This window comes from Oncorhynchus nerka, linkage group LG4 (assembly GCF_034236695.1).
Source record: "Oncorhynchus nerka isolate Pitt River linkage group LG4, Oner_Uvic_2.0, whole genome shotgun sequence".
NCBI classification, from domain to species: domain Eukaryota; kingdom Metazoa; phylum Chordata; class Actinopteri; order Salmoniformes; family Salmonidae; genus Oncorhynchus; species Oncorhynchus nerka.
Genome location: NC_088399.1, coordinates 17,645,036 through 17,655,912, shown reverse-complemented (window position 1 = coordinate 17,655,912; position 10,877 = coordinate 17,645,036).

The window sequence follows — 10,877 nt, the reverse complement described above, 5'->3', positions numbered from 1 at the left end:
ATGTTGGAGAAGGTATCTGATGAAAATATGGAAATACACTGCTCAAAAAAATAAAGGGAACACTTAAACAACACAATGTAACTCCAAGTCAATCACACTTCTGTGAAATCAAAATGTCCACTTAGGAAGCAACACTGATTGACAATACATTTCACATGCTGTTGTGCAAATGGAATAGACAACAGGTGGAAATTATAGGCAATTAGCAAGACACCCCCAATAAAGGAGTGGTTCTGCAGGTGGTGACAACAGACCACTTCTCAGTTCCTATGCTTCCTGGCTGATGTTTTGGTCACTTTTGAATGCTGGCGGTGCTTTCACTCTAGTGGTAGCATGAGACGGAGTCTACAACCCACACAAGTGGCTCAGGTAGTGCAGCTCATCAAGGATGGCACATCAATGTGAGCTGTGGCAAGAAGGTTTACTGTGTTTGTCAGCGTAGTGTCCAGAGCATGGAGGCGCTACCAGGAGACAGGCCAGTACATCAGGAGACGTGGAGGAGGCCTTAGGAGGGCAACAACCAAGCAGCAGGACCGCTACCTCCGCCTTTGTGCAAGGAGGAGCAGGAGGAGCACTGCCAGAGCCCTGCAAAATGACCTCCAGCAGGCCACAAATGTGCATGTGTCTGCTCAAACGGTCAGAAACAGACTCCATGAGGGTGGTATGAGGGCCCGATGTCCACAGGTGGGGGTTGTGCTTACAGCCCAACACCGTGCAGGACGTTTGGCATTTGCCAAAGAACACCAAATTGGCAAATTTGCCACTGGCGCCCTGTGCACTTCACAGATGAAAGCAGGTTCACACTGAGCACGTGACAGAGTCTGGAGACGCCGTGGAGAACATTCTGCTGCCTGCAACATCCTCCAGCATGACCGGTTTGGCGGTGGGTCAGTCATGTTGTGGGGTGGCATTTCTTTGGGGGGTCGCACAGCCCTCCATGTGCTTGCCAGAGGTAGCTTGACTGCCATTAGGTACCGAGATGAGATCCTCAGACCCCTTGTGAGACCATATGCTGGTGCGGTTGGCCCTGGGTTCCTCCTAATGCAAGAACATGCTAGACCTCATGTGGCTGGAGTGTGTCAGAAGTTCCTGCAAAAGGAAGGCATTAATGCTATGGACTGGCCCGCCCGTTCCCCAGACCTGAATCCAATTGAGCACATCTGGGACATCATGTCTCACTCCATCCACCAACGCCACATTGCACCACAGACTGTCCAGGAGTTGGCGGATGCTTTAGTCCAGGTCTGGGAGGAGATCCCTTAGGAGACCATCCGCCACCTCATCAGGAGCATGCCCAGGCGTTGTAGGGAGGTCAAACAGGCACGTGGAGGCCACACACACGACTGAGCCTCATTTTGACTTGTTTTAAGGACATTACATCAAAGTTGGATCAGCCTGTTGTGGTTTTCCACTTTAATTTTGAGTGTGACTCCAAATCCAGACCTCCATGGGTTGATACATTTGATTTCCATTGATCATTTTTGTGTGATTTTGTTGTCAGCACATTCAACTATGTAAAGAAAAAAGTATTTAATAAGAATATTTCATTCATTCAGATCTAGGATGTGTTATTTTAGTGTTCCCTTTATTTTTTTGAGCAGTGTATATTTTGGGGAGATATGAATATAGATTTTTTTTTAACACGAACTGTCCAATGAGAAAGAAACATATTTATGTTGCCAATGTACAGTTGAAGTTGGCAGTTTACATACACTTTGCCAAATACATTTATTTTCACAATTCCTGACATTTAATCATAGTAAAATTCCCTGTCTTAAGGCCAGTTAGGATCACCACTTTATTTAAAGAATGTGAAATGTCAGAATAATAGTAGAGAAAATGACTTATTTCAGCTTTTATTTATTTCATCGCATTCCCAGTGGGTCAGAAGTTTACATACACTCAATTAGTATTTGGTAGCATTGCCTTTAAATTGTTTAACTGGGTCAAACATTTTGAGTAGCCTTCCACAAGCTTCCCACAATAAATTGGGTGAATTTTGGCCCATTCCTGCTGACAGAGCTGGTGTAACTGAGTCAGGTTTGTAGGCCTTCTTGCTCGCACACACTTTTTCAGTTCTGCCCACAAATGTCACATTTTCTATGGGATTGAGGCCAGGGCTTCATGATGCCCACTCCAATACCTTGACTTTGTTGTCCTTAAGCCATTTCACTACAACTTTGGAAGTATGCTTGAGGTCATTGTTCATTTGGAAGACCCATTTGCGACCAAGCTTTAACTTCCTGACTGATGTCTTGAGATGTTTCTTCAATATATCCACATAATTGTCCTTCCTCATGGTGCAATCTATTTTCTGAAGTGCACCAGTCCCTCCTGCAGCGAAGCACTCCCACAACATGATGCTGCCACCCCTGTGCTTCACGGTTGGAAAGGTGTTCTTCAGCTTGTAATCTTCCCCCTTTTTCCTCCAAACATAACAATGGTCACTATGGCCAAACAGTTCTGTTTGTGTCATCAAACCAGAAGATATTTCTCCAGAAAGTATGATCTTTGTCCCCATGTGCAGTTGCAAACCGTAGTCTGACTTTTTTATGGCGGTTTTGGAGCAGTTGCTTCTTCCTTACTGAGCGGCCTTTCAAGTTATGTTGATATAGGACTCATTTTACTGTGGATATAGATACTTTTGTACCTGTCCTCCAGCATCTTCACAAGGTCCTTTGCTGTTGTTTTGGGATTGATATGCACTTTTCGCACCAAAGTACGTTCAACTCTAGGACACAGAACGCGTCTTCTTCCTGAGCGGTATGACGGCTGCATGGTCCCATGGTGTTTATACTTGTGTATAAACGTGGTACCTTCAGGCGTTTGGAAACTGCTCCCAAGGATGAACCAATTTTTTTTCTGATGTCTTGGCTGATTTCTTTTAATTTTCCCATGATGAGGCACTGAGTTTGATGGTAGGCCTTGAAATACATCCACAGGTACACCTCCAATTGACTCAAGTGGTGTCAATTAGCCTATCAGAAGCTTCTAAAGCCATGACATAATTTTCTGGAATTTTCTGACCCACTGGTATTGCGATACAGTGAATTATAAATGAAATAATCTGTCTGTAAACAATTGTTGGAAAAATGACTTGTCATGCACAAAGTAGATGCCCTAACCGACTTGCCAAAACTATAGTTTATTAACAAAAAATTTGTGGAGTGGTTTAAAAACAAGTTTTAGTGACTCCAACCTAAGTGTATGTAAACTTCCGACTTCAACTGTATGTAACTTGACCCAAGTTATGACATTACCAACCAGAATGCTCACTAATATGTCCGGTATCACATCAACTTGTATCGATCACATTTTTACTGACATGGCTGAACATTTTTCTAAAGCTGTATCAGTGGCACTAGGTTGTAGTGATCATAACTTGGTTGCACTCACTAGGAAAACTAAAATACCAAAGGCTGGCCCTAAGATTTTCTTATAGCTGCAATCCCGTTAACGGGATGATATGACAACAGCCAGTGAAAGTGCAGGGCACCAAATTCAAAACAACAGAAATCTCATAATTAAAATTCCTCAAATATGTATTTTATACCGTTTTAATGGTAATCTTGTTGTTAATCCCACCACAGTGTCCGATTTCAAATAGGCTACACAGCGAAAGCACCACAAACGATTATGTTAGGTCACCATCAAGCCACAGCCATTTATTTTCCCAGCCAAAGAGAGGAGTTTCAAAAAGCACAAATAGAGATCAAATTAATCACTAACCTTTGATGATCTTCATCAGATGACACTCATAGGACTTCATGTTACACAATACATGTATGTATGTTTTGTTTGATAAAGTTCATATTTATCAAAATATGAGTTTACATTGGCGCGTTACATTCACTAGTTCCAAAAACATCCAGTGATTTTGCATAGCCACATCATTCAACAGAAATACTCATAATAAATGTAGATGATAATACAAGTTATACACATGGAATTATAGATATACCTCTCCTTAATGCAACTGCTGTGTCTGATTTTTAAAAAACTTGACGGAATAAGCAAACCAATCAATAATCTGCAATAAAATGCAAATGAATTACTTAAAAATCATACAATGAGATTTTCTGGATTTTGTTTTAGATTCTGTCTCTCACAGTTGAAGTGTACCTATGATTAAAAACAATACAGACCTCTACATGCTTTGTAGGTAGGAAAACCTGCAAAATCGGCAGTGTTTCAAATACTTGTTCTCCCCACTGTAGATAATTGTTATTAAGATGGGTAAGGGAATTGGTGTTACAAGAAAATGTTCAGAGTATGTAACATCTAGCACTCTGAATCAGGTGATTCAATCCCTGGTCATATCACACTTAGAGTACTGTCTGGTTATATGGTCAATCCCTGGTCATATCACACTTAGAGTACTGTCTGGTTATATGGTCAATCCCTGGTCCTATCACACTTAAGAGTACTGTCCAGTTATATGGTCAATCCCTGGTCCTATCACACTTAGAGTACTGTCCAGTTATATGGTCAAAATGGCCAATCCCTGGTCCTATCACACTTAGAGTACTGTCTGGTTATAATGGCCAATCCCTGGTCCTATCGCACTTTGAGTACTGTCTGGTTATATGGTCATCTACAGCAAAGAAATATATAATAAAAAAACTCCAAATGGCTCAAAACAGGGCTGCCAGATTAGCTCTTCATTGCTCTATTTGTACAAATATTATCCAAATGCATCAGAATCTCTCATGGCTTCCCGTTTAAAAGAAATTACTATCATGTCTTCTGATTTTCTTTAGACATTTTTTACATTACATTTAAGTCATTTAGCAGACGCTCTTATCCAGAGCGACTTACAAATTGGTGCGTTCACCTTAAGACATCCAGTGGAACAGCCACTTTACAATAGTGCATCTAAATCTTTTAAGGGGGGGGGTGAGAAGGATTACTTTATCCTATCCTAGGTATTCCTGAAAGAGGTGGGGTTTCAGGTGTCTCCGGAAGGTGGTGATTGACTCCGCTGTCCTGGCGTCGTTTAGGAATGTAATATTTAAAAAATACTTTTTCAGTCCAGTTTTACAACACGCATAACCACCAAAACAAACACGTAAATTAAGGACATCTAAGACAACCCAAGCCAAGGACAAATCGCCTTGAAACTACAGTTTATACAGAGCCATAGCTGAATGGAACTCTTCACCAATCCATATTTCTCAGGCAAAAAGTCAACCTACCTTCCAGACAAAAAAAGAATCTAAATGCGATAGACCAAATGACTGGACAAGAAATAGAAAGCATCAACTGAATGTTAAATGTGTTTCATGTCAGGTATTTGAAATTGTCTATTGTCTCCTTGCTAAATGTTTGAAAAGTATTCGTTTGTAAAGTCTTATTAATTGATGTTGGACCCCCGGAAGACTAGCTAACGTTACGGCGTTAGCTAATGAGGATCCTAATAAAAATTCACAAATTCTTCGGTCCAACTCATTCCAAACCATCTCAATTGGGTTGAAGTCGGGTGATTGTGGAGGTCAGGTCATGTGATGCAGTACTCCATCACTCTCCTTCTTGGTCAAATAGCCTTTACACAGCCTGGAGGTGTGTTGTGTCATTGTCCTGTTGAGAAAAACAAATGGCCTTCTAGGCAGAGCTGCAAAGAAAAAGCCATATCTTAGACTGGCCAATAAAAAGAAAAGATTAAGATGGGCAAAAGAACACAGACACTGGACAGAGGAATTCTGCCTAGAAGGCCAGCATTCTGGAGTTGCCTCTTCACTGTTGACTTTGAGACTGGTGTTTGCGGGTACTATTTAATGAAGCTGCCAGTTGAAAACTTGTGAGGCGTCTGCTTCTCAAACTAGACACTCTAATGTACTTATCTTCTTGCTCATTTGTGCCCTGGGGCCTCCCACTCCTCTTTCTATTCTGGTTAGGGCCAGTTTGCACTGTTCTGTGAAGGGAGTAGTACACAGCATTGTACAAGATGTTCAGTTTCTTGGCAATTTCTCGCATGGAATAGCCTTTATTTCTCAGAACAAGAATAGACTGACGATTTTCAGAAGAAAGTTATTTGTTTCTGGCCATTTTGAACCTGTAATTGAACCCACAAATGCTGATGCTCCAGATACTCAAATATTCTAAAGAAGGCCCATTTTATTGCTTCTTTATTCATAACAACAGCTTTCAGCTGTGCTAACGTAATTGCAAAGGGGTTTTCTAATGATCAATAAGCCTTTTAAAATTATAAACTTGGATTAGCTAACACAACATGCCATTGGAACACAGGAGTGATGGATGCTGATTATAGACCTCTGTACGCCTATGTAGATATTCCAATAAAAAGCAGCCGTTTCCAGCTACAATAGTCATTTACAACATTAACAATGTCTACACCGTATTTCTGATCAATTTGATGTTATTTTAATAGACAAAAAAAATGGCTTTTCTTTCAGAAACAAGGACATTTCTAAGTGACCCCAAACTTTAGAACGGTAGTGTGTGTGTGTGTGTGTGTGTGTATATATATAAACTCAGCAAAAAATAAACGTCCTCTCACTGTCAACTTATTTTCAGCAAACTAAATATGTGTAGATATTTGTATGACATTAAGATTCAACTGAGACATAAACTGAACAAGTTCCACAGACATGTGACTAACAGAAATTGAATAATGTGTCCCTGAACAAAAGGGGGTCAAAATCAAAAGTAACAGTCAGTATCTGGTGTGGCCACCAGCTGCATTAAGTACTGCAGTGCATCTCCTCCTCATGGACTGCACCAGATTTGCCAGTTATTGCTCTGAGATGTTACCCCACTCTTCCACCAAGGCACCTGCAAGTTCCCGGACATTTCTGGGGCGAAATGGCCCTAGCCCTCACTCTCCGATCCAACAAGTCCCAGACGTGCTCAATGGGATTGAGATCCGGGCTCTCTGCTGGCCATGGCAGAACACTGACATTCCTGTCTTGCAGGAAATCACACACAGAACGAGCAGTATGGCTGGTGGCATTGTCATGCTGGAAGGTCATGGCAGGATGAGCCTGCAGGAAGGATACCACATGAGGGAGGAGGTCTTCCCTGTAACGCACAGCATTGAGATTGCCTGCAATGACAACAAGCTCAATCCAATGATGCTGTGACACACCGCCCCAGGCCATGACGGACCCTCCACCTCCAAATCGATCCCGCTCCAGAGTACAGGCGCCGGTGTAACGCTCATTCCTTCGTCAATAAACGCGAATCTGACCATCACCCCTGGTGAGACAAAACCGCAACTCGTCAGTGAAGAACACTTTCTGCCAGTCCTGTCCGGTCCAGCGATGGTAGGTTCGTACCCATAGGCGACATTGTTGCCGGTGATATCTGGTGAGGACTTGTCGTACAACAGGCCTACAAGCCCTCAGTCCAGCCTCTCTCAGCCTATTGTGGACAGTCTGAGCACTGATGGAAGGATTGTGCGTTCCTGGTGTAACTCGGGCAGTTGTTGTTGGCATCCTGTACCTGTCCCGCAGGTGTGATGTTCGGATGTACCGATCCTGTGCAGGTGTTGTTACACGTGGTCTGCCACTGTGAGGACGATCAGCTGTCCGTCCTGTCTCTCTGTAGCGCTGTCTTAGGCGTCTCACAGTACGGACATTGCAATTTATTGCCCTGGCCACATCTGCAGTCCTCATGCCTCCTTGCAGCATGCCTAAGGCATGTTTATGCAGATGAGCAGGGACCCTGGGCATCTTTCTTTTGGTGTTTTTCAGAGTCAGTAGAAAGGCCTCTTTAGTGTCCTAAGTTTTCATAACTGTGACCTTAATTTCCTACTGTCTGTAAGCTGTTAGTGTCTTAACGACCGTTCCGCTGGTGCATGTTCATTAATTGTTTTGGTTCATTGAACAAGCATGGGAAACAGTGTTTAAACCCTTTACAATGAAGATCTGTGAAGTGATTTGGATTTTTACAACTTATTTTTGAAAGACAGGTTCCTGAAAAAGGACTGAGTTTATTTGCCTTAATTTCTCAAAAATAGACTCTTAGCTTTGATTTAACACCAAATCTGATGTGCTCATATGAACTTTGTTAGTGCTCATGTTTTTTTTTAACATGAAAATTCCCCAGACAGTCTGAATTCTATAACACTGTAGAGATGGGGACAGAAAGAGACAGAGCCGCTGATGTCTGTGAGTCTACTGGTGTGTGTGTTGTTTGTGTGTATAGCTTTGGGAGGATCCCCTGTTTCATGTTTCTTATAGCAGGATTTGTTTTTGACAATTAAACAAATAGTATCCAGTGCAATACCATGGCTGTTCTATGAGGCTTCGGGGTTCCACTCCTACAAAGTGTAAACTGGGTTACTCAGTGTGCATAGAAGGAACCTGGAGTTCACCACACTACATCACAGTGAAAAAGACGCCTGAACAACCCAGTGACTGTCACAGTCTGTCACGGCTCAACAGATGTACCTTCCTTCGCAAAATGAGCTCCTGGAAAGTTGTCAACACAGCATAACAGTGCTGCCTGCCAGACTGACTGCTACTGTTCGCTGGAGTTTGGCATCTGCGGGTCTCAGTGGGACATTCAGTGCATTCGGGAAAATATTCAGACCCATTTACTTTTTCCATATTTTGTTACGTTGCAGCCTTATTCTAAAATGGATAAAATAAAAATCCTCATCAATCTACACACAATAACCCATAATGACAAAGCGAAAAACAGATTCACATTTATTAAAAACAATGAACAGAAATACCTTATTTACATAACGATATTCAGACCCTTTGCTATGAGACTCGAAATTGAGCTCAGGTGCATCTTGTTTTCATTGATCATCCTTGAGATGTTTCTACAACTTGGAGTCCACCTGTGGTAAATTCAATTGATTGGACATGATTTTGAAAGGCACACCTATCTATAAGGTCCCAAAGTTGACAGTGCATGTCAGAGCAAAAACCAAGCCATGCAGTCGAAGGAATTGTCCGTAGAGCTTAGAGACAGGACTGTTTCGAGGCAAATATTTGGGGAAGGGTATCAAAACATTTCTGCAGCATTGAACACAGTGGCTTCCATCATTCTTAAATGGAAGAAGTTTGGAAACTCCAAGACTCTTCCTAGAGCTGGCCACCCAGCCAAACTAAGCAATCGGGGAAGAAGGGCCTTGGTGAGTGAGGTGACCAAGAACCCGATGGTCACTCTGACAAATCTCTAGAGTTCCTCTGTGGAGATGGGAGAACCTTCCAGAATCTCTGCGGCACTCCACCAATCAGGCCTTTATGGTAGAGTGGCCAGACAGAAGCCACTCCTCAGAAAAAGGCACACGACAGCTTGCTTGGAGTTTGCCAAAAGGCACCTAAAGGACTCTCAGACCATGGGAAACAACATTCTTTGGTCTGATGAAACCAAGATTGAACTCTTTGGCCTGAATGTCAAGCGTCACGTCTGGAGGAAACCTGGCATCATCCCTACGGTGAAGCATGGTCATGGCAGCCTCATGCTGTGGAGATGTTTTTCAGCAGCAGGAACTGGGAGACTTGCCAGGATCAAGGGAAAGATGAATGGAGCAAAGTACACAGAGGTCCTTGATGAAAACCTGTTCCAGAGTACTCAGGACTGGGGTGAATGTTCACCTTCCAACAGGACAATGACCTGTCATGACGTTGGCCTCTTTGGGTATAGCAAACCCCATCCCCCTCTCCCTGTCTCCACCTTTCCTCCTTCAACTAGGTTGCTGTGGTCAGAGAGACGTCATAAATTCCTGAGGATCCCCTCATGGACACACAGTATAGAGAGAGTAAATTTTCATAGAGGACAAAGGAAATCCTTCCACCTCACAGAACTTAACCTCTAGCGACGAGCAACCCCGTATCCGGGAGCATAATCATAGCCTCAAGCGCATTACCATAACGCAACGTTTCCTATTCATGAAAATCGCAAATGAAATGAAATAAATATATTGAAACACAAGCTTAGCCTTTTGTTAACAACACTGTCATCTCAGATTTTCAAAATATGCTTTTCAACCAAAGCTACACAAACATTTGTGTAAGAGTATTGATAGCCTAGCATAGCATTAAGCCTAGCATTCAACAGGCAACATTTTCACAAAAACAAGAAAAGCATTCAAATAAAATAATTTACCTTTGAAGAACTTTTGATGATTTCAATGATGAGACTCTCAGTTAGATAGCAAATGTTCATTTTTTCAAAAAAGATTATTTGTGTTGGCGAAATAGCTCCGTTTTGTTCATCACGTTTGGCTAAGAAAAAGACCGGAAAATGCAGTCACTACAACGCCAAACTTTTTTCCAAATTAGCTCCATAATATCGACAGAAACATGGCAAACGTTGTTTAGAATCAATCCTCAAGGTGTTTTTCACATATCTATTCGATAATATATCAGTCGTGACAGTTGGTTTCTCATCAGAAGCAAACGGAAAAATACTGCAGCTGGAGATTACGCAATAATTGCAACGGAGGACACCAAGCGACCACCTGGTAGATGTAGTCTCTTATGGTCAATCTTCCAATGATATGCCTACAAATACGTCACAATGCTGTCGACACCTTGGGGAAGCGACAGAAAGCCTAAGCTCATTCGTGGCCCATTCACAGCCATGTAAGGAGTCATTGGCATGAGGCGGTTTCAAAAAATGGGGCACTTCCTGATTGGATTTTTATCTGGGTTTCGCCTGTAACATCAGTTCTGTGGCACTCACAGACAATATCTTTGCAGTTTTGAAAACGTGTGTGTTTTCTTTCCAAAGCTGTCAATTATATGCATAGTCGAGCATCTTTTCATGACAAAATATCTTGTTTAAAACGGGAACGTTTTTCATCCAAAAATTAAAATAGTGCCCCTATATCCAAGAAGGGAAGGTACGAACAAATTTCATGTTTCGGAGAAAGTATAAAAGATCGGTGAAGAATCCAG